General features: G+C 43.5%; 1 long non-coding RNA gene across 2 annotated transcripts in view; it reads left to right on the forward strand.

Moving 5' to 3' along the window:
• LOC146822291 (uncharacterized) overlaps positions 1-25,683 on the forward strand; it is a 211,675-nt gene that overhangs the window by 159,784 nt on the left and 26,208 nt on the right. For both annotated transcript variants that reach the window (XR_014962827.1, XR_014962828.1), the window contains exon 2: positions 4,352-4,459. This is a non-coding gene — a long non-coding RNA (uncharacterized LOC146822291). The remainder of the gene's footprint in view (positions 1-4,351; positions 4,460-25,683) is intronic.

Raw genomic sequence — 25,683 nt, forward strand, 5'->3', positions numbered from 1 at the left:
CTTAGCCCTCAACAGACCTGGATCCTGCACACCCTTCAGGACATTTACCCTGTGAACTTTCCCTCGACCGTTGAGACCTTGCTACCTGACCGATGCCCGGTGGAGCTACCCCGATAGCTATAGGGGAGATGGACTGTGGATTTCCTCCTCGGCCGTCACCTACCCAGCCAGACATTGGGCAGACCTTCCTTTGTCCCTCTTGCTGTTATCTTCCCCCTTCCCCCTAGACCCTTCCCTCTTACCCCTATCCGACCTGGATCCTGCACACACTTCAGGAAATTTACCCTGTGAACTTTCCCTCGACCGCTGAGACCTTGCTACCTGACCGTTGCCCGGTGGAGCTTCCCTGATAGCTATTGGGGAGATGGGCTGTGAATTCCCTCCTCGGCCATCACCTACCCAGCCTGACATTGGGCAGACCTTCCTTCGTCTCTCCTGACGTTATCTCCCTCCTTCCACCTACACCCTTACCCCTATCCGCCCTATTTATCCTTCCTCCATACTATTTAAATGTGCTTCGTATAACCGATGTAACCTGTAACTGTTTTTAACTGTTTAATAATGTGATTCCTAATGTAAAAGCGCTCTGATACCCACGGGTCTAGCCAGCGCTTCTAGTAACTTCTAGTAACTGAGGTAACGTGTAACTGATGTAATTTTGTAATTTCTGTGGAACCTTATGTAAAGCGCTCTGATACCTCCGGGTCTAGCCAGCGCTACATAAAACTCTCAAAATAAATAAATAAATGTGACCACAGTGACAGAGTCACAGTGACTGGATCACTGTTGCTCTAGGGTGTGCTGCTTCGTAGGCCTGCACGCAAGACTGGAGATGAACTTCAGTATGGATTGTGGTGGACAGGCCTTCAAGGTTAACTCACAATTGACACCACTAGGGTACACCTGCTTGTGCTAAGACATCAAGCCTTCTAAGGTCTAGTGGGGCCTTGTAAGGTCTACCATGGGAATATGCTCCCGCGGTAGAGTGGTCTGGTGGACTGGTCATGAAGGCTGAACCCAGTTCCCCAGTTCATATTCGACAGCTCTGGCCAGTGCCACATCCTCACTCCCACTGAACACTATACTGCCCCCCTGAGAGAAACTCGCACTGCCTTCAGCTACAACCTAATTGTGCCTGCTATAAACACTTGGAAGTGGCTCAATTCAAATTATGCACTTGATAAGAGTAATATGCTGCCTAAAAAAAGAAAAGTAAAAGCAAACACTCATAGGGAATGCAAGATTAAGTAAAGCACGTGAATTGTAAGCAGAAACAACATGGTTACCTTAACGATCTCTCACTCACTATTCAGAAATCAGCGAGTGGTTTTACCTGAAAAGTTAAGGACATGACTACAGGACCCTGAAGGGAACCGTTTCCATGTCCATTGCTTATATCCTTAATAAACGTAAGCAGTATGGTTTAAAAAGACCACATCCATAAACAGAGGTACACATTTTGTTTTCCAATCCATCCATCAACCAGGTATTGCAGTACCTCCAGGAATGGTGCACTTCCCCACCTGGGGACAACAATCTGTTCAAAGAAAGACGAGAAAACAAAAGTAGCGCTTCACTGCAAAGTCTGTAAAGTGAGGCTGATGTGTTTGGATGTGAATAAAACCAATGTGGCCACTTTGCAACCCCTCTGTCTTGCTTTATTTAGCCATGGATTTATTTTTCATATTTAAAACCTTCTATTTCTCTTCATCCCGATGCACTTTGGAATAGAAAAATGTCAGAAAAAGGGCATTTCCCGCAAGAGTGTTTTTCTTTTTTGGATACATTTCACAGGGAAGCAACTAAATGAAAGAAGGAAAGAGGTTGTGAATTGTTACTTCAAGTTACGGTTTTCAGTAAGTGAGGCGCAAGACAGAAAGAGAGGGAATGATAGGAAGAAAGGGGGCGGCAGCTGCCAGCACAAAAAAAGAAGAGGACATTGCCCGAGTCCTATTTCTTCTCTGCCCGTCCCCGAACGTCCACAAAAGCAAGCCAAGCCTTATCTGAATGCCCTTGTCCGCCCCCAAAATAGTGCCGCCTGGGGCGGACCGCCCCCACCGCCCCCTCCTAGCTACGCCACTGAATGGAGGCCCCCTTTCAGTTCCAAAACAAAGCGATTTTCCAGTGTCTGGAGCCAGGTTTCCCTGTGCACTTGGGATAGTGATTACCCCCATAACCTCCGCAGCACACACACAAAATCAGAGACATTGCAAAGTGCCACATGGCAGCAAGTCAGTAGGGGAAGTTCCCCAGAACCATTAGCCATCCCAGTCCTTTGCAATAATTTGATGAGTTTCGGCAAGTTCTGGTCTTGCACCAGACTCTCCATGCAGTGACATTTTGCCTCCTTCTTTTCCTCAAAATGTTCCAAGTATCCACAGCCTGTTTACAGGGTCATGGCCCTCCAAAAATGAAATAAGCTAGCCACCAGTTAAAAGTCTCTAGCCGCAGCTAGGAACAGCAGGTCCAAATACCCGGGAAAAGTCATTGTCCGATGGAGAGGGGGTTGCTGGAAGAGAAGGGAGCCCACAAACTCTATCACAGCTCCAAGCGGGAGTAGACCACCAAATTTGTTCACCCCTGTATCAAGCCTAGCAATAATCTGAGCACAAACCTCCTCTTTAAGAATCATTGGCTCCCAGATCTTCAGCAAGGAAAAGGAAGGGTACTACTCTACCATCTTCTCAAAGCCCCACTTTGATAATGATGATAGGGACATTGAGTGTTCACCGTCAGAGTCCAGGAGACACCAGGAGAGGCAAGGAAAAAGAAAAGTTCCTTGAAAGCATTAGACCAATGGAATGGGATGATGAGGAGTATGACATTGATGAGGCAGTCATTGTGGAAGTTGACACAGAGAAGTCTGACATTGCTATTCAACCTTCTCCAAGGGATGTGGCACAGGTTACACCGCCAACTCGCATATTTGCAAACCCCCAACCGAGAAATGTCTACACAAATGTTTGTAGAGGTAAGCCTGGTACACATTATGGTCCTGAAGGCCAAATTACCCATATGAAAAAACACCACGCAAACAAGTGGGAGGAGCACCTTAAATAAATTGCTAAACATGGTGGTGGTGATAAGGAGGAGAGCCGGGGGAACATCAGCTACAAGTGCAATCACAGTGGGAGGTGATGATGAAGAGGAAGAAGAGGGTTACATCCTCATGCAAAGAATCCTATCCCCACAGGTTCGACAGATGAATCATCCACCTCAGCAACTTCACAATGGCTCAAGACTCAGATTCAGCTAGAGACACCAGGGCATACAATGCCTGCCCCACTATGACGCATACTGAGTCCACCACCACCCAACTACCCAATGGCACATTTGGACAATGGGAAGCTGGAAAAAAAATTAAGTGCTGGACCACCTCCCTTTTTGTTTTGTAAAAGGAGTGGGATTCTTAGAATTTGTGATAGCCAGCTGCCTGAAAAGGAAGGTTCCAAGTCGGACCTATTTTCCTGAGTTTCTGTTCCAGTGTTGCAGAATAATGTGCAGCAATTGGTTGGACAAGCTTTGCAGCAAAGTCTTGTTCACACTATCCACCTGACGATAGACATGTGGTCCAGTTGTCAGGCGACTGATTACATATGCATCACTGTAATAGGGTGTGCTGTTCCTAAGGTAAGTGAGGAAAGGGACAAGGGGGTGGGATAGCTCCTATAATGAGCAAGGGCCCTCACACAGCCTGAAGAGTGTCATACTTCATCATTGGGCAGCTCCATATTGGGCCGGCACTGAAATGCCCAACAGGCCAGGCAGAGGTGCTATTTGCCAGAGTTCTTCTACCTCAAAGGTCTGGCCTTTGGTGTATGTGGGTGTGTGGTGTATGTTCACAATAAGAGTAGTATGTGAAATAAGTGCAAGTTAAAAATAACAATGGGAAACCAGCTGAACTAACTTTAACTAGCTGGTTCTAATAATCCCATCAAGCCTAAAGTGAGAATAGTGATAGACATTTCACATGCCTTATGTTGTCTTGAAGATCGTGGCATTTCAGCAGGACCTTGAGTGACTATTAACTACTCATCCAAGGGTAGTTCACATCTAGGTATAAGAATAGAAAACCATGCCCTCATCAAATACATCCACAGCTTGAGGGGGTCCTCCCAGTTTGGGACCCGGGGGAAGCTGTTGAAGGAGTCAAGGGCTCTAGAGTTGCAAGAAAATGAGGGATGGTGTTCAACTGTAATGTGGGAACTTGCTTGAGATGATTTGCAATGTTTGGGGCCTAAATAGTGGGCAATAGCTTTTTGCTGGGGATGATTGGCCTTTATAAACGTACTAAGCAAAATTTTGCCAATATGGTCCACTCCTATGATCCTTCTGTTTTTTCATCACCTAGGAGGGCTGACCTAGATGATCATTTGATTTACAAGACTGCCAAATTCCAATCTGTTGCTTACTTCAAAGGGGAGATAGTGTACCTACCATCATGATTGGATTGTAACAGGTAACCATTACACCAATGAGTGATTATTAAGTGACTATGAGAGATGATTGATGATTCATGTGGCGGCAGACAGTGAGGGAGGGTGTTCAACTGTAATTTGGGAACTTGCTTGAGATGATTTGCAATGTTTGGAGTCTGAATAATGGGTGCTCATTCTTTCCTGGAGGTGATTGGCCCTTTTACACTTAGCTATATTTACTTGCAGGGTCTTCTCCCTTTTTCTGGTTCTTCAGAGACCAGACCAGTCACTTTAGTTAACAAACATAAACTTACAGAAAATACTGTAATTCTGTTTCTCTACTTGCACTACACATCTATATTGCTCAGGTAACTCATGACTGGGACAGAGTTACTTGGAGTCAGGAGGAGGATTGAAGAACTCAGGGTGGGACAAATTCATCAACAGCCAGAAGCAAGAATTGATCAACTTCAAAGGGAAACCATGTCTCTGAGGCATAGTACTCAGCTCTGTAGAATGGAGAGAGGTTCTATGATAGTTGGAATGCTGCTGAGTGTGTGTGTGTGTGTTGTACTGTTGACAAAAGTGAAACACTGAGTACTCTTGTTTTTTATTTTGCTCTGCCTCTGAGTCTTCCTGGTACACTCTTAATGAAGCTAACCTTCCTTCAGTCATTCTCCTTGACTCTAAAATGCAGTTTATGTTTTACAATCTGCAATTCTTCTAGTCTCCCTCCTGAACAGACAAATGGTTAAAGCTTAGCTCAACACTCCTACTTACCTACCACGCCAGTCCAGACAGGCAGTCAAGAGTGATCGACTTTACCTTGGAGAATGCAGATGCACCACTTAATTTTGCCATGCAGAATCATTTTTATTTCAACACTCATATTTGGAGAACTTGGTGGGTGGGTTCACTCCTCCATAATTAATTTTTTCCCAAATTAGAAGACAGAACATTTAGATAGCTAATAACTTGGGTCTCTGGGGCAAAAGTATGGTTTGCAATGCATTTAACTGTACTGTGTCATACTCATTCCTTCATTTCCATCAACAACAGATTGATGACGATGATGTGCTGCTTATTGCCCAGATGAATATTGTCCTTGCAAATTGTTTGTCTTTGTCAAACCCAACCCAAATGCTCTTCCCCATCTAGTCATCAAACCCCTAACCAGGATGGACTTTGAACCAAAACCGGCCCTGGCAAACTTCTGGGCTGGCCCTGGGGGCATGGCATGGGGGATATGCGGCCAAGATATTTGCTAGGGCTGGTTGTGGCCAATTTTTTTACAGGGGGCCGATATTGCCTTCACCGGTAACAACAATGGCCCTCCAGGGGCCCAAAACCAGCCCCCACTGTGGCGGCCCACCGGGGAAATGCAAGGTGCCCGCTACGGTCAGTCCGGTCCTACCCCTAAACCTCTTCCACCAGGCTGTGTGTTCATTTATTGAGATTTTGCTGAATTTACACCATCAATGAATCATACACTTGGTGGGGTGGATGTGGTGAAAGCAACTTCAACTTATTGAAGGATCTTCTATTAGCAAGAGCCCACACTGGCCCCATTTACCCACCAGTGCATAAAAGTGATCAGTATTTTAGATATAGAACAAAGAAAATCAGTCATCAGCATCATTACTCAAGCCTTGTGTTGCAGAACAGTACATGCCTATCCTTTTCCACTGCAAACTTTGAGTCCAGTTGTCATGAATAGAGCATATTTTTACTTTAGTTTTAATTAAATAGTAGCTCCCATCGCTCAAGTTACTATTGCTGTTTTTTGTTATTTTATCACTATCCGGAATTGTTTGTTGTGTCATCAATAGTAGTCTGGTCTCAATTGATTGTAAAGCTTTGATATAACTTATAACCCACTATCTCAGTGTTTTATTTCAATTTAGTTGCCTGTGATGGATAATGCTTCAAAATAATCCTAGTTGAAGCTCACCTGGGTGGGAGTGGGACCTCAATTTTGAAGTTGTGATACCTTCCCTGTTATGGCTTCATCTACATGCTGGTAATACAACTATGTGGATAAGTGAACTAGTCAGGTAAATAAATAAGTAACTAAATGCTAGTGCTGCTATTGCTGGTGCCGTTTGAGCGGATGGCAGGACTTGAACTCAGCACCTACTTCTGCCTACACTTCTGCTCTCGGAAGTCAGCAGTCTAGTTCTCAGCGCAATTGGCTCTATTGGAGTCGCATGCTGAAGCGGACGTGCGCAGCAGGTGCGCCGCTGGTGTGCCGCCAGTGCGCCAAAGGCAAGCCCGTCTGCACCAGTCCGTTCACGTTCCACACACAGCGCCAGCCATTATGCAGGTTTTTACTCAGATGACTAACACAGTATTCTAGGGAGACTGTACTGCACCTTAGACCTACAGGCAAACTGTGCCCAGTCACTCCTTATGATCCACACCTTATTGCAGGGAAAAAGCAGGCCCCATTGCAGCACTGTGGTTCACAGCCTCCCCCTTACTCAAGCGAGACGCTGGAGCACTAAACAAACAAACCCAGACATAAGCTAAAATATAACTTGCTGTCTACTCCTCAACACTAGATCTCCTATAAAAAATGCCTTAGCATTTCATGACCTCATGGAGGACTGCACAATTGATAAAGCCTTCATCAAGGACCCTGGGTGGAACCCTCCTCTGAACCCCATCTCCTAGGAGCTCTTCCCGAGGACTTTAAAATGTATGGGAAAGACAGAGTTGGGAAAAGAGGGGGGGTATTTCACTGATAGCTAGGAATGGTCTTAATATTCAGTTTAAATCAATCCCTGATTTCACAGACGGCTAAGAAGCTACCTTTAAAATCAGGCTGGAAAGCCAGAACACCTTTAATGGCACACTCATCTATCGCCCACCATTAGCTAAACCCAATTATTTAAACTGTATAGGCCAGCTCCTTGAGCTTAAATCAAACGTATCTAGCTTTACTATTCTAGGTGATTTCAATTTTCACCTTGAAAACACTACAGACACAAATACCGGGGCCCTCTCAGATCATATGACCAGTGCAGGACTCAATCAGCTGGTCAAGGAAGCAACTCCGTCTTTGGAGACACAACATCTGCAGGACAAGACATCTTTGGTGCAGTTTCTATGAGGAACAGCAGACAAGCCAGCAGGGCTGGTGCCAAGTCAGTTGTTCTTCTTCAGTCTTCTGCTTTCTGACTATTCAGTGTCTTTCTTCTTCATGGGTCATCAGGATTTGAGGACCAAGTTGGCACCGTTGGCCCAATTCAATTCGGGCTAGTTGGCTCGGGTGCAGTGGTGCCTTCTGGCATTGGTTTTCTGGCGTCTTGAAGCCTCACAGCTTAGTCTTCGGTACCTGCAAGATGAATGGGAACAGCGTTGCTGTTCACGGAGTTCCTGAGTCTTTTGAGAAGTACTAGCAGTCCTACCAGGCTTTGGAGGATGAGCTGCTTGTACGGCGAGATGACTTTGGTGCGATTGTTGAGCATAGGCAAACAGGTTGGCAGAGCTGATGCCAAATCAGTTGCTTCTTCTGCAGTTCTTACTTTCGTGGCTCTTCAGCCTTTCTTCTTCTTTTGGTCAGCAGGACCTGGTTTCATGGTGCCAGGACTCCCCTAAATACTGAATGTAGGGGCAGTAGGGGAGTGTAGGGTACAATGGGTTACTTACCCTTGTGGTCATTATGCCCCTGTATGATCACTTCCTGGGTGAAGTGGGCATAACCCTGTCCCAGAGATTCTAAATTTGCCATCACCTAGATGGTCACTTCTAAAAAATGTCACATCTACTTCAGGTAAACCAATTCAGGAGTGGCATTTGCCTGAGGGTGTACACACCTGTCTTGCCTAGCTAATTTTTCCACCGGTCCAGGTGCCCACAGACTCTGGACAAAGGGTTTGGTTGCCTCTCATGTGGGAGAAACCAGATTTGCATACCAAAGGCGGTAGGCCTCTTTGAAGCTCCCCGGACCTGGAATGCTAATCTGCCCATCATCCTGTGGGTTGGGGATGCTAAGCACATTCTGCCCAAGCAGGTTTGGTTTATTGCCCCTTGAGATCAAAGGCCCTTTCCCTTGGGGTTCAGAAACCCATCTCCTGTGGCAGGATGGTGAAAACCAGTCAGTCAGGGCACCAATGACTGGTAGTTTTTTAGGGAGCTTGTATGAATAAATCCAACACTAGCATTAGTGTGGGCTTAATAGCAAGAGATGTTTGATACCAAAAATCCCCATTTTGAGTGAAGCCATCATGTAGCTGGGGAACAGGTTTTACCAGTGTTCAGGACATGCTTTTAAAATGGCTTTCCAGATCACTTATACTGGCAATATTGGAACTGACGAGTATGGGGGCATATCTGCTCATGCAGCTATCCCCTCACAGGGCAGTAAGGCCTGCTGTAGGGGTGACTTACTTATACAGTATACAGTGTCAATCTGCAGGGCACACAGGCTGTGTGCCATGTTGTGTTTTCATTTTTGTCTGCACCAAGCCACTCAGCCTGCAGTAGCAGTATGTATGAGCTTGGTGAGGAGTCCCTTCAGAGGGCACAAATCATGCTATAGTACTTGTGCAGCCTCTTTAGTACCACAGGCCCTAGTTACCAGGGGTACAATTTACTTAGGACTTACAGAGGGCACTAAAATGATCGTCAATGGGGAAAAACATTTGCACTATTTTGGGAAAGAGATCTGCACTGGGGTTAGCAAGAACCCAATGCACTTCCTGTTGAAATAACATCAAATACCATCAAAAAGTAGGGGTGATCATGTCAAAAACCTCATCTACACAGTGTGTGAGTGTATTTGTGGGGTTATGAATGGGTGTGTGTGTGTCTGTGTGGGCATGTGAGTGAGTATGTGGGCGTCTGTGAGTAGGTGTGTGAGAAGTCCTTTAATCATGTGTTGCCCTGGAATTGTACAGCATGCATGTGTAGTTTTAAAGCATAGTCAAGTTGGCATTAAAAACCCCTTGCTAAGCTTTAAAGTTCTGTTTTACTATGTTCTAGGGTGCTATGTGCTTAAAAGGTAGGACATGTACTTTGAACTTTAAGTGAGTCACATGTGCACTCCCAGATCCATATGCCCAGCTAAACATTCAGTGTCCCACCTATACTGCAACTCACGTATATATTTACAAAATCATAGACGCACTCACCCACCCAGTCAGACTGAGACAGAGACTTTTCCATATTCAGTCACATGCCCATACAACACTTATGTATCCAGCAGTAATAGAGCCAGTTTCACACAACATATTATAACTTAATGCTAAGTAACACAACCAGCAATCAATCCGTACATCCAGTTACATACACATATAGACTCATCCCTAAGACAGCAAGTCATATAGCAACATAGTCACTTACACATCCAGTGAAACACCCAGAGAGGGACTGATACATCTATTTAGCTATGTGCCAAGGTACTGATACTCTTAGTAACCCATGCAGACAAGTAGCCCTCTAAATACCTGTTTGGTCTACATCTGCAGAGCCTGTGTCTGCAGTTTTACTGCTAGCTCGGGTTAACATTTAAAACTCCTTGCCAAGCTTTAAACTTCTTTTCTACTACATATAAGTTACCGCTAAGGTAGGGTGTACGTAGGCCATAGGGTAGAGTGCTATGTGCTTAGAAGATAAGACATGCACTTTAAAATCTCAAACAGTCACATATGTAGTATGAGACCCCTAGGCACAGTTAAATATCCGGTGTCTCACCCATGCTGCAATTTACATATATATTTACAAAACCTATCAGTCAGAGAGAGACAGAGGCACTTACACATCGCACACACGGGTGCATACCCCAATGCTCAGTAATACTGTCAGTAAGCAATCCATACTGCCATTTACATACACATATACATTCACATATAGATACTAATGTTTTATGTTAAGACAGCTAGTCATATAGTGACATAGTAATTTACACATCCAGTGACACACCCCGAGGGGGACTGATGCACTCTTTTTAATATGTACTAATACTTGTTATTAGCCATGCAGACAAGTAGCCCTTTAAACATTTGTTGGGCCTGCTACTGCAGAGCCTGTTTGAGCAGTTTCACTGGCAGGTCTCTTCTACTCGATATAAGCAATCCCTAAGGTAGGCTGTAGGTAAGTAATAGGGTAGGGTGCTATGTTCCTATAAGTAAAACATACACTTTTAACTTTCACTGAATTACATGCACACCTACAGTCTCATACGCCCAGTTATAGATCCAGTATTCCACCCATACTGCAAGTAACATATTTACAAAAGCATAGAGGCACTCACCCACCCAGTTAGGCAGAGAAAGAAGCACTAACACATTCTGCCACATGCCCATACAGCACTTATGTATTCAGCAGTAGCAGCCAGATGCACACAACATTATATACCCCAACACCCAGTTATAGAGTCAGTAGCTAATATATACAGCAACTTACATATAGACACCTAAACAGATAGTGAGACAGGCAGTCATATACAAAGATAGTTGCTTCCACATCCAGTGACACACCCAGAGAGGGACTAAAGGACTTTTTTACATATGTACTCACATTTTGACACTCCTAGTTGCCCATCCAGGCAAGTAGATCTTTTAACAGATGTTAGGCCTGCTACTGCACAGTCTGAGTGTGCAGTTTTAAGGACAGGGCGCTATGTGTTCGAAAAGTAAAACATGTGCTTTTTATTTTCACTGTGTTACATGTGCACCTACAGTCTCACACGCCCAGTAATACATCGAGTCTTCCACCCATACTGAGACTCACATACGTATTTGCGCAAGCACAGAGGCACTCCCAGTCAGATAGAGACAGAAACACTTACACATTCAGTTACATGCCCTTACAGCACGTATGTAAAACAGAAAAACGAAAGAAACAGAAGAAAGGATACTATCTCCTCACAACAGAGAAACAAAAGGTACACAATGTGGACAATGTGGTTAAAGAGGAAAGAGCTGCAGGTAAGAAAATTAAGATGGTGTTCTGCACTCAAAATAGGAACACAAGAGCAGAGATAAGTGGAAAAACGCTTTGATTTGTCCAAATGGCAAATTATACGTAGGTATTGTTATGATAAGTTAGAGGATAACAAAATGCCAGCCAGAGCAACACATGACAAGCTAGAATTAGTATCTGAATCAATTATCATAAAATGTATAAATGATTTTCAGGTAATAGTTCATATAGAACCAAAGATAGAGAAGCTGCATCCAAGATCTTTAAGGTAGAGTTGTCTACTTATCTTTAGATTTCAAACGAAATATAGAAACTGTAAACGTAGAGATAGATATTGATGAACTCCCTATAATTTTAGTAAATGGTGTGCTTACCAAGTATAAAAGAAATCTAGCAAGAGTTAATGAATGTTAAGAAAGTGAAAAAAATCAACATTATACCTGGTACAAAATAATATTTATTATAAAAATGTTGATATTGTTCAAGATGCAACTTGTATAGAGGATGAAATATTACCATCAAGTGGACGGATTGAAAAAGAAGATCAATACAGATCAGAAAAGTTGTATGAACACTACAGCATCCATCCACTACATTCTAAAGATGCTACTGGTGATGCCAATGATCTCTTTCAAATGAAACAAGCAAAAGGAGCTCCTATGAGTGTGTGAGAGAAACATTTATAGGCTCGCTGCTTCCCACAACTGTTTCCCACTGGAGCAAGTGGTGGCTATGATGACTGCCCCATAGAAATACCTGCAGGTGAGTACCGGTCAACCAGATTATATTACGAGGATCCTAGATTTTACCAATGTATTCCATACATATTCCATCTTCTGTTTAAGAGTGGCTTCTCTGGATCATGATTTGCTGTAAACCACATTGTAGAGACAGGAGTTAAACTTTAAAATCTCTCTGCAAAGGAATTTGTTTTAAATGTTCATGGAAAGGATGAAAAGTTAGAATACAACTTAATTAATTTGATAATCACAAAGAGCAAGAGCAACCCATATGTCCTTGTGAACTGGGTAATGCTGATCAAGCTGAAACAGTGTTCACAAGGAACTCATTTGAAACAATTAGTATGATTTTTTGCAAGGAATAATTTATCTTGCGTGATTTAAACACAGCTAATACAAAGGAAAAATATAACCATAATTAAATTAGGTCTATAACTTTTGTAGCAAGAATATGTATAGATACCCACAAGCAACTGTAATCAGTGGTACCCACTTCAGCCCGAAGTGAGTATAATTAATTTTGCTAAAGAATTTATTTCATTTGGAAGAGAAATATAAAAAATCTAGTGTATTTACATTAGATACATTTCCACAATTTACGTGATGTGGTGACTCCAGTGAAGTGACCATCACCAAAATGGTCCAGTATATCTAGTGCTAATAAATAAAAAAGACAATGGTTATTGATAAATAAAAGGAGAGTCTCCTAGAGATCTGATGTAATCAATTCAAAGTTGGCAATTCCTAATTTGTTCGAGCTGTCCCTTTACAGTTGTCGACGAGTTTCGACCCTCTCGTGATACAGGGTCTCTTCAGGACAGGGATTCTGGGGATTGGAAGTAGACATAGTTTTAATACAAGTGAATTAAGGTCGTGAGTTGTGAGTGAAAGATGCCACTAGTGCTTACCCGGCAACTCTAATAAGGTGCCCGAAAGGAGGAATCAGTCTCCCGGGTATAGTTCAGAGTATGGGTATAATCCAAGGTATTAGGTTCCTGTCAAAAACAGAAGTACGAGTGAATAAGGGCACCTACGCTGGTATACATGATGGCACCAGTGGAAGAAGTGCAAATGGGAAGACTTATCCTGTTGGGCAATACGCTCTGGGAGACTTCATGCAGTATTCACAGTAACAGAAGGTTACTGAACGGTCCTAGTCAATAAGAAGGACATTTTAACTGAGGCATAGTGGTAATTTAATACCTCATCTGAAATTACAGCGTAACTGATTCATTAATATGGAGATTATTAACCCAACTCACCATATCCAGGCAGTGAGGGAAACTTCTATTAATTTTGGGTCTTGGTGTCATGAACTCAAGATGTTCCAATATACAGTATAATTTGTGGTAGAGGAGTAACTGTTAACTCATATAAGAGCCGTAAGGATCGGTCGTAATAATGACAACTTAGAGAGTCCAATAGAATTAATATTAATAAGCACAATGAGGAAAGACACAAGGATAGCTTACCAATGCTCTATGGACGGGGAGGGCGCCTAGAACCCGCAGTGCTCTGATAGACCATTGTAACCACGGAACAGGAGAAACATAATTACTCAAGAAAGGGCCGTCGGAATCTGTTAAAGGGTAGAAGCTTAGTCAGGCCAGTGGAATAATTCATGTCAGGCACAGTGAGGACAGGTGCAGGGAAAGCTTACCTGAGCTCTCCGAATGGCAACCTCTCTCATCAGTTTCCACAAGAAAGACACAATCGGCTGCAGATGCGCATGCGTACATACCCACGGCCGAGCAGCGCATGCGCAGTCTGCTTGCCGGGTAGGATTCCTAAGGCAACAGCCATTATTAAATGGGTCCTACGATGGTGACAAGGGCACTTCCAGGCTAGAAACAGTGATATAACACCTAATTGAAGGATGAGTTTTCAAGTAGAGTAACCTGTATTATTAATAGGTGATATCACAGAATACCAAGTGAATTTATCGCGTATTCAGCGCTGGTCATAGCCTATAATAGTGGTACATGGTGGTATACAGCAATAATCACATTACTGCAAGTCGGGCATTGGTGACATAGATACATTAGCAAGGTCACCATAACATATCCCCTCAGAGGGGGATGAAGCTGGAGTCAGTTGGAATTACATATAAGAAGTTGACAATCATGATAGTATTAGACTGCAAGGATGGTTTGCATGATATTTATACATAATAGTTCGCAATGCACCCTGGTACAATGGGATAATAGCGCAAATCAATGTTAGAACATTCTATACATATTAGTGGATGAGGGAATGGTCAGTCTCCCTATAGATACAGTTTATTATATTGTAGTCATATATATATATATATATATATATATATATATATATATATATATATATATATATATTACCTACTGGCGGTCGCCAGTAGGTAGTTATAGTTAGGACCCTGTTTCCATAGGAAATCCGCAACATTCTATTTGGAATAACTTTGGCGCCGGTCGACGAATCCTCGCGCAATTTTCAAAATAGGTGGGGCGCTACGCTCCGCTCCTACCCTGAAAGTCTCGGGGGGATTCGTCAAGCAGGGGCCGAGAAAAAAGGGGGGTCCCAAAACGCGTTTTCCCCATGCATTTTTCCATAGGACCTTTAGACACAGCTACAGCCCGAACGGCTGAACAGAATTACTTGAAATTTGGCAGAGAGGTAGCCATAAGGTCAAGGAAGTGCCTTTTGCAGGTCTGGTGTAAATCTGTTCAGTATTTCCTGAGAAAATAGCATTTAAAAGCATATATATATGTGGGCGGAGCCTAACCACACATCTCATCCTGAGATCTGATTGGCTGTCAGCACTTCATCCAAGAAGTGTTGGCAGCCATCTTGGGACCAATATACATGATAGCACCTCATTAAAAAGCATTGCAGTTAATAGAAGGTTTTAAGACTTTAGTTACATTATAAATCATTTGTTGATGGTACCATACTCATTTTAGGAATTGTGGTATGTTCTAAGGTGATTTCACCATGTGAAAAAGCCTTCTGCTGGGATATCATGATTGAGAGAAAAATATTTTCTCATGCTTTTACCACAGAGGTTTGGAAGGTGATCTATAGGCTAAACTGAGAGCTTATTTTCTGTAAATTCACATTATCTTTCTCAGTCATGTGAGAATGAAGTCTGACATTCTCAGTAAAACATGTACATTCAACAAGGGCAGAGACTGTCAGTTGATTCCTTTGTGTTCTACTGCAGCTTCCCAGAGTGTTCCAAAGAACTACTAGAGCGCTAACAGTCCTACTTATGATAAACGTATGGCACACCTGAAGCCATCTTGCTTGGATTAAAGTGGTAACTCTTAAAACATTTAATTTAAAAAGGAACAAAATGAGGGGGTTCATTTTTCCATAAAAAGTATGATTAGTGCTGCAGAAAGAAAAATTAGGGCACATTTTGAGTGACTTCTCAAATCCTCTTCTATTTCATTAAAAAATTCTGACATGCAGACTGAAACATGCACTTTCAATACCAGCAGCAGTTTTCCCTGGTGAGCAGTAGCTTTACTACAGTGATCTAATGAGCAAAAAGAGTGCTAACATTCTGAATTTATGGCAAATGTGTGACACATCTGAATGCCTTCTTGATGGAATCAAAGTAAAAAACTGAAAGTATTTCCTACTGAGGAGACTGCAGTAAATGAGGAAATTAGGAAACTTCATAACAAATAAGTCTCCCAAGATGGCCACCAGAGACAAAAGAGCCCAAATGTAGCCCAAATATCACCCAGATGTAGCCCAAGTATAGCCCAATGACAGAATGTCCCAGAATGTTCTTAAAAACAACTAGAGCGCTTACTGTCTTCATTATGACAAAAGTATGGCACACCTGAAGCCATCTTGATTGGAATAAACTGGTAAAACTTAAAACATTTAATTTAAAAAGGAACACAATGAGGAGGTTCATTTTGCCATAGAAATTATGATTAATGCTGAAGAAAGAAAATGAGGGCACATTTTGAGTGACTTCTCAAATCCTCTTCTATTTCATTAAAAAATTCTGACATGCAGACTGAAACATGCACTTTTAATACCAGGAGCAGACTTCCATGGTGCAGTAGTTTTACTACAGTGATCTAATGAGCAACTAGAGTGCTAACATTCAGAATTTATGGCAAATGTGTGACATATCTGAATACCTTCATGATGGAATCAAAGTAAAAAACTGAAAGCATTTCCTACTGAGGAGACTGCAGTACATGAGGAAATTAGGAAACTTCATAACAAATAAATCTCCCAAGATGGCCACCGGAGACAAAAGAGCCCAAATGTAGCCCAAAATCACCCAGATGTAGCCCAAATATAGCTCAATGACAGAAGTGTGCAAAACACTTATTATTTTGTGTTTTTGCAGTGTTATATAGTGCAGACTTGTCAGGTATTGGAGTGCTTTACATGAGCATTGGTTACATCACACAAGAACAAATTCATTTTGGTTGTAGACATGGGGAGACTAAGTGATTTGACCAGAATCACAGAATGTCGAGCTGAAGCAGAAACTTCAACCTGGTTCCCCAGTTGCAAAGTCTGCAGTTCTGGAAGTAACACCACATCCTCTCCCCTAAGTGCAACATTTATTCAAGTGGTCAACTGGATAAAAAAACATAAAGATAACAAATAATTTAAAAGTGCTTTGTCGCTATTTGAAAACTCAGAAAATATGTCCTTATTTTAGTCTTTTAGAGCACTAACCATAATTTTGATGCCAATAAGACCCTCTCATATATGTAATTTCTAAAGGAAATGCTCTAGGTATTACAGTTTTGATTACATCAAGATGATGTCAGGCGTTCCACACTTTTGTAATAAATATAGAATGTTAGCAATCTAGTTGTTCATTAGGATACTGTTGAGAGGCAGAGGCCAGGGGCACGGACTCTGAAAATTGAAGGCAGGTAGGAGGGTGCAAAGGCAACAATTTAACCACACTGAGCAGGCAGGAAGGGCCGTGGAAGCACAACAGACTATGGAGGGCAGTGGAAAGGGGGGCAGGGGCAACAAACCAACAATACAGGACTTGCAAGAGAGGCTGTTGGAGGGAAGATCTATTACGGGTCAAGGAAGCTAGGGGCGGTCCCCAGATCCCCGGGAGCCACCACAGAACTGAGCAGGAGAGTGAGTCGGGGACAAAAGGGGCACCTTAATTTGAGCCGGGGTGCCTAGGAACGCTTGCTCCAAAAATGAAGAAAACAGACATATGAGACATGGAATTGGAGGCAGAATACAATGGCAGTTTAATGAGAAGATGCAACTTCAAAGAAACCGCAGAATAGAGACATAAAGTACAAAATACAGAATCCAGATAATCATACAGCTGTCATAATATTCTCTGTATCTCAATTAATGTACTGACAGAGAGAGAGAGAAAACACATCTATAAATGCATCATGAGAAACAAGTTACACCAAGGAAAATGTTACCTAGGAACACTCACGTTTACTCTTAGAGCAAGCATTCCTGCAATTACAATACAAAATCTTTTAAATGCAAAAGTAAAGAGAACAATGGTTAAACATAACATGACATTTCATATAGGTAAAATAGAATAAGATACTTCAAGCAAAGCAGAGCAAGACATTTTAAGCAAAGGAAGACAAGAGCTCCCAGCTCTTGGGGAAAACCTGCACTGCCTGTTAACCTACATACAGACGGCGAGGTAGTCCGTCGATATCTGTGGGTGCTCCCTTTTTATATCATTTTGTGGGCTCCTTTGCACGCTACATCTACCTACGTATGCTACCCAAAATCTTTGTCTGCGGATTTTACCAGACATTTCGTCATTTACCCACTTAATGCTGACAATGGACTGTGTGAAAAGGTCAGTCTCTCAGGCCAATCGCTTATCGTAAGTTCCATAGAGCAAGCAGAAAATAATGGGTATTGTACGGGAATTCAATATATTCATGTATAAAATCTCCTCAGTTCTCCTAACTTGACGCTCTGCGGTTGCCACTTCCTTAAAAGCGGGAAACCTGCCCAGGAAGCAAGTACCAGTCCAGGATGCAGCCTACTGTATGTTGACAGCTTCAGGGGGATGTTGAACTTTGATACCGAGCACGGAGCACTCGGGTAAGGTGGGGGCTACTAGTTTGGATCAGAAGGCCTCGCAGACCTGCCTTCAGACTGCTATACACTAAAATTGCAGAGCTATGGTCAATTTAACAAAGAGGCCTACATATTGAACAGAAGGGCCTACACAGGGGTTTTATGCTGGCTGAGTGGTAAGGATGTCTCAGGATAATTATATAGCAACACAGGACCCGCTGGTCAATTTAATACGGCCTACAAATGCAGCTGGCAGGGCAAGGACAAGGGTCTCATACTTCAGGTGTGGACAGAACGGGCCAGGGGCCCCCTGTGATACAAAATCTACCCTCCTTCAAGGCTGTGGCAATGTAATAGACCATTGTGGGCAGAAGGAAGAGGCAATGGTAGTACAACCATACATGCCAACAGACCCGATTCAGCTAGGAAACGTCCAATGTTTTTAAGCTCAAATGGGCTTTATTTGATCTGTCTCCTGTCTACAATATCCTCTTTTTCAATGTAACTCAAAGGGGAAAATCAATACCCCAGTTTTTTTTCAAAATCTCCCTCTTACCAAGTTCAAAATGTTCGCAAGTATGGTACATTGGATCATGGAAGGAAATGGGATATGGACATGGACTTGGATAACAGAGGACAGGAGGGACATGGAGAGGTGCACCAAACTGACCCTGCAGGGCAGGCATCAGGGTTTGCAGCAGCACAATACACCACACAGGGCATGCAGGACGGGAGTGCAGCACAACAATCCATAGAAAGCAAGAGGGAGGGGACAGGACCATGCACATGGACAACAGAGAACAGAGGGGCAAGAGGCAATGGTAGCTAGCTGACCATAATGGACAGACAGGAGAGAAAGCTGCAGCATAACAGACCATAAAGGGCAGGAGGGACGGATCAGGGGCATTACAATGGAACAGACAAGCCAGGAGGGAGGGAGTAGGGCTGGGGGCAAGGGGGCAGGGCAGGAGCAGCAAGATAGCCATGGAGGTCAGGCAGGATGGGCACTAGAAGCAAGACACACCATGAAGAGCAACAGTGAGACTGTGATGGCATACACACAGACCATGGAGGGAAGGTGGGAGGGGGTCAGGGGCAGCTAACTGACCACACAGGGAAGGTGGGAGGGGCCATGGCAGCACAGAAGACCATGCATGGCAAGTGGGAGGGTTAGTGGCAGCACAATGGCTATGATGGGCAAGAAGGAGGGTGGAGGGGCATGCACAAAGGACGATGGAGGATAGAAGGGAGGGTCAGGACCTGTGCACAGACAAGAAAGTTCAGGGGAAGGGACCTCACAACAGACCACACGGGGCAGGCAGGAGGAGCAGTTGCAGCACAACAGACCAGGGAGGGCAGAAGGGTGTGGCAGTACAATGGACCATGTAGGACAGGAGGAAGAGGATAGGGGCATGGCATGTGGACAGGCAGGGTGGAGGTGGCAGGGACAGGTTACAGTCATCTGACAATGCTAGGCAGGTGGGAGGGGAGTGGCAGCTCAACAGAACACTCAGAGTAGATAGGAGTGGCAGGTCCATGGGACATGGTGGGCAAAAAGGATGGAGCAGGGGCATGCACAAAGACATCGGAGGGCAGGGGGAAGGAGAATAGGGGCAGCAAGCTAAGCACAGAGTTTAAGCAGGAGGTCAATAATGGGGCATAGAATTGGGCAATGGAGGGCAGGAGGAGTGGACTGGTACATCATACTAAATTGAGGGCAGTGGCAGCACATCAGACCATGCATGGCAGGAGGGAGGAGGCTAGTCCATGGATTCACACAACAGAGGATAGGGAGGAAGGGGATGGGGCAGCAAGCTAACTGTTCAGAGAAGGCGGGTATTAGGAACTTTATTGTTTTTAAAACATTGTGTCTGTGCGAACTACTTAAAATATGAACAAGTATGCAGCATAATCTCACTTTTATTCAGGAAGAAGAGGACGTTTGTGACTGTGACTCCGGGCTCACTTGGCAGAAACACCCCCTGACCCTCCACCCCCTATCGCAAAATGTAATGCCCATGAAAAGGGTAGGTGAACACAGTGTTATATAGAACATAGTCCTGAGAGCACGATTGAAAATGAAAACTAGATATAGTGTATGGTATAAACTATGCACCAAAAAGTGTGATATAAGATGAACCGGGCGTGAAATATAATATGCAATACATTGTGCGCAATGACAGATTCATTGGAGAGTGCGAGATAGCACAGGCACTAGCGCGTGCTATGCGATATGCGCCTTGGAGTGTAATATGCACAGGGCAGTGTTGTGTAACCTAACTAGTCTCTAAAGTTGTAATATAAAATATGTGCTGGGGAGTGTAACGTTGCATATGCACTGTGACAAAGATATGGATCCCAGATTGTAATATGTATGGCATAGCACTGTGCGTTATAACATAGGCATCGAGAAAGGCATGTTAGATGGGGCAATATAACCCGTGCGAAGACAAGTGTGGCATGACATATTCACGGGGTGGTGTTACAGTGCACATGGCCTAGAGAGTGTCATAGCATATGCACTAGCTAGTGGAATACAACACAGAGGTGTGTGGCACTCGGCAGGCAATGGTGGGTGTAACACAGCATTGGGCTCTGTCAGGAGCACGCTGTGACTCTCAAGTGATGTTCGTCCCCTTTCCAGAGAGTAAAATAAAAAGTATTACACATCCGGCAGTGGATGTGTGTTTTATTAACCGTGAGGGGGGTTTCTTGCATAGTTTTGGTCGAATTTTTGTCGAATCCCCTTTGAATGGCTTGGTGTGCATGTGTATTAAATGTGCCCGTCAATAGCTGCCCATGTTTGTATAAATAAACGACAAGGGTGTCTACCAGGATTAGGCACGGTAGGGCATCAGACATGTCAGAGCTTCACTAGTGGTGTAAATACATTCCACGTGGATTCATTGCATGCATAGTCGCCTTTTAATGAATATCACGCAAATTGTCATGGTGATAGGTACGTACGGTTTGTCCAGCATGTCCTAGGTGTGTCTATAAATATATATTTTTTAAAAATAATAAAAAACAGTGGCCGGCCCTGGGGATTGGGGTCAAAAAAATATAATTAGGAGACTGGCCCTGGGGGATGGGGTCATCAGGGCCAATAAATTAGAATAAGAAGGGGAACCAAACAGCCCCCCTTCTTAAAAAACTAAAATAAATAAAAGACTGGCATCGTGCCGGAGGCCATGCCCCCTCCGTGCAGCACTCTGCAAACGCGCCCCCAACAGGCATCTCCAGTATGCGCCAGGGAGCTGCGCTGCAGCCAGGTGTTCTGAGGCCAAGCCCCTTTTTACACCTCTCTGCAACGCAGCTCTGTGGCGCTTACTGGAGGTACCTAGTGGTCTAGTTTGACCCTAGGGACCCTTAGGATTCAGGGGGACTTAATCTCTCAACTTAGAACAGCCACAGGGCGCGTTTACACAGTGGTGAAGGGAGGGGACGGGGCCTGAGGTGACGTGTGCAAACACGCACTATGGCACGTTTTAAATTGGGGATATAATTTCCCTTCAATACTGAGGGCCCCTGGGGGCTAACTAGCCCACCAAGTGCTTCCAGTAAGCGCCACTGAGCTGCATTGCAGAGAGGTGGTCCAGGCCGTGCCACTTTTTACACCTCTCTGCAACGCAGCTCTGTGGCACTTACTGGAGGTACCTAGTGGGCTAGTTGGACCCTAGGGACCCTCAGGATTCAAATGAACTTAATCTCCCAACTAAAAATGGACACAGGGCGTGTTTACACAGTGGTGAAGGGAGGGGACGGGGCCTGAGTTAACGTGTGCAAAAACGCCCTGTGGCCTGTTTTAAGAGGTAGTTTTAATCCCCATGCCCTATTATACACTAGGGGCTTACAGAGGAGGTCATGCTAATCACAGGGGGACCCCAACGCATAATGTTCCCTAGTGTATGTAGGTGTTTTCACTGTATTCTAAGTGTCTTTTAACATAGCACTGGCTCTAGGACTGGTTAGTCAGACTCAGTTACCACCAGTATCCTTCTGAAAAAGTTGAGGGTACAGGATGATTTTGCAACAAGGCTTCTTTCTGCTCTTCTTTTTGTTCTTTCTGCACGTTATCCTTCTTCCTGCACTTATCTTCGTATTTGAGGACTTCTGTTGCTTCTTTCTGCACTTCTTTTGTTTCTTTCTGTGCATTTTTTCTTCTTTCTTCACATGTCCTATCTCTGTAGGCATAGTTAGAAATTAGCATTTAAAAAACCTTTGAAATTCACAGAAAAAACCATAGGTTTCAGGCACGTTATAGTTAGGAATTAGCATTTAAAAAACCTCAGAAATTCACTGAAAAAACCATAGGTTTCAGGGGTGTTATAGTTAGCTGGACTTTTCACTTGTACAAAACCATTGAAATTCCCCCGTTATAGTTAGTTCAGCTAACTATAACTCGCGCGCCCGCAATGCACTGCTGATGACGTCACATATTACATCACTCATGACATGGTCAGTGACATCACTCATGACATCACTGATGACATCTCAAATGACATCACTGATGACATCACTGATGACATCATCCTTGTGATAGAGTGGCAGACCTCCTCTCACCCTAATATAACCTTTGATACACACATTCAAAAATAGAGACTAAAATTTTCAAAACAATGGACATACCAATACCAGTTACAACAACCTCTTCAGTAATTCTAAGATCCACATACACATCCACTCATTCACCAACAGTCCTATACAGTCACTCATACATGTACTCACTCATCATATGTACTCATACACCTATACATCCTGTTACACAATGCCACTCATCCATAGAGTTACTCACACACATAGTCACTCATGCTAATAAAGAATCAAACATACATTTACTTGCATATACAGTTATACACACACCACCATACTTACTTCTACGGAAACTTACACATACTTAGTCTTTTAAACAATCACTTATAGAAACACATAATTATTCATACAGGAACTCTTTCAATCTCTCACTCTCACATATACTCACATATATACACCAATAGTCACATATACTAGTTTAAAACATATGTAGTTACTCATAAAGACACTATTGAGACAGTCATTCACTCACTAACACACCCATACACACACTCATCCACCCATACAGTCCTGCACACATGCTGTGTTCAACACATACAAACAGTGAGTCACTCATTCATGCACCTATGCACTACGTAATACCCCCCACCGAACCATGCAGACACTCAGACTGATACTCAAAAAACCAACTAATAACCTATATAGACACCCATGTAGCTACTCACCAACCCATGCAGCCACTTATACACAAAGTGAGAGACTGATACAGATATTTACATATTTAAACATTACTCACTAAGCCATGTATTCACTATGATACACTTAATCAGTCAGTTACACAATCAATTTTTCAAAAACAAATCATCCATTTAGACACTTATATACCCATTTATTCTTACATCGACCTTGAGATATACATATATAAAACATATTTAATTTTCAGAAAAACACACATTCACTGGATGATGTCATCAGTGATGTCATCAGTGATGTCATTTGAGATGTCATCAGTGATGTCATGAGTGATGTCACTGACCATGTCATGAGTGATGTAATATGTGACGTCATCAGCAGTGCATTGCGGGCGCGCGAGTTATAGTTAGCTGAACTAACTATAACGGGGGAATTTCAATGGTTTTGTACAAGTGAAAAGTCAAGCTAACTATAACACCCCTGAAACCTATGGTTTTTTCAGTGAAATTCTGAGGTTTTTTAAATGCTAATTCCTAACTATAACGTGCCTGAAACCTATGGTTTTTTCTGTGAATATATATATATATATACATAGTACTATAACATTTATGTGTATACATCCATCAATAGCACATATATAGAAATTTAGCAGATTCATTTGAACATATTTTCATCCTATTTGGGCATGCAAAAAACTGTAACTCATGCATAATTAATAGGTGCATCAAACGTAAATATATAAGTTGGTATCTTGTAATACATACTCCAATAAATGGGACCGGGGGAAAGACTACTGAGAGCCATGTGTGTGTCAGGCCTGTATGTCTAGGGGGAGGGAATATGTTATTTCTTACTACCGCAAACTCAAGAAAGCGCGATCGCATGGATCTAGAGAGTTAGTTAAGGCTGATAAATTCAAGCATTCTTCCAGACTATTCAGCCCCTTTCTGATTGAGTCACATTTCTCAATCCAATTGCATTTCAATGATTGTAGGATGAATGAAACATTGCTCCCTCTGGGAGGTATTTTTGCCTTTTTGATAAGCTGCCAGCGTATCTCATCTGCAGTGTGCGAACAGGCCTTGAAATGTTGCACCAGGGGAGCTTTTCCACTAGACATTGTATACGGCTACGGTGCTGGCCAATCCGAGTCTTGACTGGTTGGGTGGTTTGCCCTATGTAAATGAAATCACAAGGGCACCAGATACAATAGGTAACATTGGTTGTGGCACAGTTCGTAAGGTCACATAGCGTCCATTTTACATCACCATGAGTGAAATCTTTCATGTTGAATATGTATAGGCAGGCTATACAGTCTCCACATTTGAAGTGGCCGGTGACTGGTGGTAATGACCAAACTTCATTGATAGTTGCTTTTAATGTCAAAATGCTGGTATCAGAGTGCACCAAATGGTCCTTTCTTAAAGGAGAATATTGGTATCTTCTGACAGATGCTGAGTGTAGTTTTAGTGTAGGCCAGTGTCTTTTAATGATTCTCACAACTTGTGTACCCAGAGGGCAGAAAGTGGTCACACATACATTTGTGTTGCTCTGTGTTTTGGGTCAGCTGGACTGGACTGTTCCCATTGGACGCAGGGTCAAGACTGATTTGCATATAACTGGGTCCAAACTGGAATGGCATGGTGAGCAAAAAAACGATGGATTGAGGCCCAGATCTATGTACTGGGGTGGATGTATGACATTGTTCTGCATACTGTTCATCAATTGTTCTTTTTGCATTTGTCACCCCGAGTGGGACGGGTATGCCCAGACGTGGGTCCCGTGCTCTCCATGCCACTGGAATCAAGCTATCCGGGCTGATGAGGGCTGAAAGCCCGAAACCGGTCCTAGGATGCTTGTTTCCAGTCTAGGGAGGACCTGGCCTGGCAGTTCAGGCTTAACAGTTCCCATTGGGCGCATGGTCAAGACTGCTTTGCATAAGGCTGTGTCCAAACTGGAATGGAATGGTGTTAGACCTGTCAGCCCTAGAGTGGTCTTACCCCGTTTTTTGCCCTTGTCGCCTCATTTTTGCCACAATCTTTTTGTTGGCCCTAGGTCTCTGGACGCCTTACCACTGCCAAACAGTGCTGAGGTGCAGGTGCTATCTCCTAATAACGTGGCTGCAACAGGCCCCTGCTGCTGCGGAGTGGCCATTGCATACACGCACTAGTGGTTAGGAGCTGGCTGGGACATCTTGATACTGTATCTTTACCTTCCCGCCTTTTTGTCCCATAGACAGATATGTGGAAGCTCCTGGAACCTTCTGGCCCTGGGAGGGATTATGCTTTGCCGCCTTTACAGGAGGGTCACCTGACCTGGGGTTATAAGAG

This window comes from Triturus cristatus, chromosome 6, assembly GCF_964204655.1.
Source record: "Triturus cristatus chromosome 6, aTriCri1.1, whole genome shotgun sequence".
Classification (NCBI taxonomy): domain Eukaryota; kingdom Metazoa; phylum Chordata; class Amphibia; order Caudata; family Salamandridae; genus Triturus; species Triturus cristatus.